Consider the following 6,000-nt stretch of genomic DNA (forward strand, 5'->3'; position numbering starts at 1 on the left):
CAATGCAGGAGACACAGGTTTGATCCCTGATCCTGGGATATCCCGCATGCTGTGGAGCAGCTAAGCCCGTGAGCCACAACTGTTGAGCCTGTGCCCTATAGCCTGGGAAGCACTACCGAACCCACCCGCCGCAACTACTGAAGACCGTGCCCTGGAACTAGAGAAAAGCCTGTGTAGCAACGAAGACCTGGAACAGCCAAATACAAGACATCAGAGACGATCTTGGGACAATTAGAATTTCACTAAAGCCCTTTATTTACAAGCCTCATTCTTACTTTACATTCTCTGTAGCTGTAACTATTCTCAGAGTAGTCATAGTTAACACATATTTACCACCCTTGGGTACTCTTCTAAGCGCTTCACAAATACTCATTCATTGTGCCAGACACCCTGGGCATCTCAGATTTCTCTGACGGCCTCCCTCTCATCAAGTCTTTTGCGCTAGGTCTCCGCCACTGGCAGACTCAGATGAACCTTGCTGCAGGGTTCCTCGAGAAAACACCACGGACTGGATGACAACCTCACATTGCATTGCATGAGAACCAGCTCTGCACTGAGATAAGCTTTGACTGATGGAATTACAGATGAGGATCCATGAATATAATTTCTCTCTTCTTTCTCTTTTCTGTGGCTATTCCCTATTATAACCCTTCCAGGTAATTCCCAATAAACATGCCTCTCAAGAGATCTGCTTTATTTCCATGTTGCTTGCTGAGATGTAGAACCCAGATTGGTAAACATGATATGGCATTATTTTACCTACTTTGTTAACAGCTGTTGCCATTTCCTCTGGCTTTTATCACCCTAGGCTGGAAACACAGGAAAGGATAGCCTCTTAAACCTTCCCTCATGCTCCACATGCTACAAGGCCAAGACTAAGATATTAATTTATTTTCTAAAAATCCTGTGAGGTAGTTACTACGATTTTGCCTATTGCACAACTAAGAAAACCAAAGCATAATAGGATTATGAGTAACCAATACAAGTTAATACATCAAAGAGCAGGCCATGATATAAATACTGTACAGGCAGTTTGGGTCTGGGGTATGCTCTTAAATCATTGCTGTTTGATGCTGTCTGGATCAAGAAGGCAGCTTGGAGCTAAATCTGTATTATTATTTTAAAAGAAGAAACCCATTAGAGATAGTTGTCTTGGATCTTGGAAAATGCCACAGAAGACATGAGAATTGACAATCCCAGTGTCAATTAGATCTGCTATCTAATTCAAATATTATTGCCAAGGGGTATCTACCAGCTCACTACTTCTATTAATATTAAAATTCCAGGGTAGAGGGTTTTTTAATACTATCAGTTCTCAGTACATTCTAGAATTACCAGAAAGCTACACAAATAAGTATACTCTGTATTACCATAGTATTCTTTTGAATAAACTTCTAGAAGAAATTCTACATATATCTCTTCCTTAGTATATTCCTCATGTAATAACTTGTAAAAAATATACTTATATTTAATTTTAATTGATGAATCCATCCATAGTTTAAGGACTAAATATTTATTAATTGTTTCCCAGGTGGCACCAGTGGTAAAGAATCTGCTTGCCAATGCATGAGACGCAGGTTCAATCACTGGGTTGGGAAGATCCTCTGGAGAAGGACATGGAAAACCACTCCAGTATTTTTGTCTGGAAAATTCCATAGACAGACGAGTCTGGCAGGCCACAGTCCATGGGGTCACAGAGTCAGATACAACTGAGCATGCAAGCACACATACATTTATTGACATTTGTCCCCATTAGTTTTTGACTGTATATCTTTCTATGCTTCCCTTTTCAAATCAAACCTAATAAATCCTCAAATTAATGCAGCAGTGCAGACTTCCACCAGCCAAACCTAAAAAAGCAGTTGTAACAAAATTATAGGAAGGGGCACTAGTTACCTGACTGGGAAAATATAAAAGTAATATTTGCTGACTGTGGTTTAGAACTTGAAATGTCATCATAAAAAAGGCAGAAAATCTAAACATTTATTCCTAGTAATATTTTTTCACTTATATACAGTAATAAATCTGACAGCCTACTTATTATTGCAAAATGGACTATGGTTTGCCTCAAGTACATGCAAACCATTCCATTCATTCCAAAATATCAATTATAGTTCTTCCAGGAAACTGGAAGACTTTCAAAATGCAGCTGAATTTTGGGGGAGTTCAAACCCAAACTCTGCATTCTTCAGGCCCATAAACTAAATATTTCTTTTTGATCCCTAATCCTGTACGTCCCACATTCAAATCATCAGACTTTACCAATTTCTCTTTTACAGCATTTTCTCAGCTTTAACTTTTCTTTTCCACTCTCTGAGCTTGGTCACACTCCATTTTCAGATTGTGATTCAACCAGTCCCAAGTTTTAATACAGTTTACTTTCTCTCACAATCTCAGTTCTCCACTTGATCAAGAATCTCTCTTCATATACAGCTGGCTTCAAATTTTTAAAATTATGAAAAAAATTATTTTTTTTCCTAATAATACAGATTTAGCTCCAAGTCGTTGGAATCTTTTTAAGTCGTTTTCATGTGTTCTCCTTCCCATTTAGAACCTTTAACACTATTCTTCTGTTGATCTTTGCTACCTATCACTCAAATCTTTCACTCAAGTGTGAAATCCATAGATACACCAATGTTGCATTTATTTACATATTTCTCTTTGGTATATTATGTTGAGTTTCTTTAGGAAACCAGGAAGAAGATTGTCACCAAAACCTGATCATGCTGACACCCTGGCCTTGGACTCCTGGCCCCTAGAACTGTGAGGAATGCATGTTTGTTATTTAAGGGTATATTATTACGACAGCACAAACTAAGACTGGTTACTAAAAAAATTAAATGCAAAGTCCTTATAAGGATAGTAGGCTGTTATTAAGTGTTACACATATTTGTTAAATAAATTTTAAAAAAAAGAAAGAAAATAATTGTACAGCATTAAGCAGAAGTCTTTTCCCGTGCTGTGAATTGTCTTCAGAGAAGAACAAAATTAGCATCACTATTTTAGCTAATTAAATTCTTCACATTCACTTAAACACTTACGGAAGTCAAAACAATGAGCTTCAAAGTGTTGGCATGAGATTTTCTAGGTGGTTGGGTTTGCTTGTTTGAGCAGGCTAAAGCCAGCTCACTCTCGTGGAGAAGTAAGCTTTTGGTGTTTCTAAGACACTCTAATCACAAGCAGATGAGCAGGCAGTTTAATCTCTCTGGTAAGGAAAGACTCAGCAAGTTTGGTGAAGTAGGCTGGTGACATACTTGGCATTACAGAGACAAAACAACTTATTAACCAGTTTTCCCGCTTCGGTTTCATCCACTGCACATCCTGATACATAGACCCATCTGCATGGAAATTATCCCTGAGAGACATGGCAGAAGCGTTTGGTAAGGTTTTCTTTTGTTGTTTTTGACATAACATTGAATTATAATATTCAATCTCTATTAAAGAACATACATGCCATTTTTATGATACAGGGTAGATAATAAATCGGGCCATGGCCAAATATTAATACTAATAATTATATCAGGCTGCCCTCAGGATTTTGAGATGTTTCAAAAATTAATTTTTTTTCTAGGTTTCTCAGATCAAATGTACTCTGTAAAGCAGCTCCTACAGAAAAATCATATCTATTGTTCTGGGTCAAAAGACCAGAGAGCACATATCAACCTCCTCAGACTTCGGTGGGCAAGCACAAGTTGACTAACTGAGGAGATTTATGCGGCTTCCGTACTTCAGTTGCATTCAGCCTCTGCTTGATCAGCAATAGATGTTGTCCGTTTCTAATTGCTGACTGGCTCTCCAGCTCTTGAACCATAAAAGACTGGGTCACAATGACCCAGAAGAGTAAAACCCCGACAGCGAGGTAGTTCGGCATTTCCACACAAATATATTCTCTCATGTTTGCGGCAGACGTGGGTTTGAGTCCGTAGCAAGTAGGGCTTTTAAGGGTGTCTCAACACACAGAAATAGGGGGGAAAATCATAAGAATATGGCATTAAATTTGAAGAACTTCATTATTTCTTAACTGTAGTGGGGAAAATATGTAAAGAAGCTGAGCTCCCGTGCCCACTTGAGTCTAATATAAGACACTGCTCCAACCCCAACACTCCCCTAGCCATACATCACATGTCACGGGAATGTCAGGATAGTTCACGAAACGGACAGTGGAAATGATCCTACTCTTTCCCTACTATTGAGAGAATTTTCAACACATTTTTCAAATTGATTTATAATAGTTTAACATATATTTGATATTATTCTTTACTATGTGTTCCAAATATAGGCTTACAGACTTTCTACCTTGTGTTAGGGGCATGTAGATGTTAAATATATTCTTATTTCATGTTTAATTTGTGGTTAAGAGGCCTTCTCTACACCAAGATTATAGATTATATACCCAGGATTTTGTAGGTACTTACATGATTTCAGACTGTGCATTTAAATCTATTACTTAATTTGTGTAAATAGTGAAGAAATGTCTATATTTATTTTTATTACCATTTATGTAATGATCCAATTATCTTTACTAACTTTAAATGACATTTGTAAGATACTAAATTGCCATCATACTTGAGTCTAATCTAGTCCATTTAGGTCAGTGGACTATTGATCTATGTCCATATTAATTTTTAATTCATGAAACTTTATAGCACAAATACTATTATTAAAATGTGCTTTTATTTTTTCTATTATTTTCCTGTTTCCTTAGGTTTATTTCTACAGATGTTCTTTACAGTTATTTTTTTTCATTAAGAAAAAAAGTAAGAATTTGACCAGGATTAATTGCATAGCACCAATAGATTAATTTAGGGAGAATTGACCCATTTTAGTATTTTCCTATTCAAAAACCTAATATATTTTCTCTCTAGTAGTCTTCTGTCCTGCAGTAGATTTCAGAATTTCAATTGTATATTTTAATATTATTCTATCATGCTTTGTGTTGAAATATGTACTCACATTCCTAGGTTTCCCTTTAACTTTTTCATAAAATTCTGATTGTGTTTATAGGAGGAAAGCTACTGAATTTATTTCTGGATGTTTTTAAGTGAATGCATTAATAATAAATAAGTATCTTCATAGATTTGTAAAAAAGAAAAAAGAAAAAAGAAAACCCTAAGTACTAGAGATATTTTATTTCCTCTGTGAATAATGCCTGAGGAGCATGTGCAAAAAGGGTTCTCAGGCTCTTTGCATTATTTCCAAATTCTCCCAGGACTTAGGCATATACAGGTTTGTGCACAACTGGATCATATGACTATTTAAATTCTTTCTTCCTATGTGAGTCTGTCTCACTGACATGAGCCTTTTTTATTTTATTTTTTTTTTGAGTCTTTTTTATAAAGATTGTTAAAGCACAATTCATGTCATGGTATTTGAAAGTTAGTTACAGACATTATGAAGTCCAAGCCATTAAAAGTTTCCCATATATCAAATATATGGAAGGCTTGAAACATATTCAAATCTTCTCTCTGTATTTTTCTTTAATGAAATATAATCATCACTATTTCATTGTTCCAATGACTGGACTTCAGTTGATAGTGTTAGAACATGCTCAGGTGAGCAGATAGCCAAAGACCAATTACAGTGGCAGCCCCTGTTTTACAGAAACTGTAAAACTGATACCAGAAAAAAACAAAATGAAACTGTTGGTGCCCACAAGGCAACTGATGTTTTCAACAGTAAATCAAAGTCTCTAGTTCCTTTAAGGTTGAACAGAATCCAGGGGAACCGCTTATATATGTCAAAGAAAAGATTACTTGTAGAGGCCTGGTTAATAGTCTGACCATCCATGATCCAGCAAACATCCTCCAACAAACTTCATAGTAGCAAAATTATAAATCCTTCTTGTTTAGGTAACACAGGGATCATTATTTTTACATCTGTCAAACCATGAACATGTCAGCCCCTACTGGTTCATAGTTAAACAGGTCAGATGTTAAAGATGAGATCTAATCCTTCAGCAACTGATCAGGAATTAGGGGGAGAGTTTCATTTTGGGGGTAC

Source organism: Cervus elaphus, chromosome 31 (genome assembly GCF_910594005.1).
Source record: "Cervus elaphus chromosome 31, mCerEla1.1, whole genome shotgun sequence".
NCBI classification, from domain to species: domain Eukaryota; kingdom Metazoa; phylum Chordata; class Mammalia; order Artiodactyla; family Cervidae; genus Cervus; species Cervus elaphus.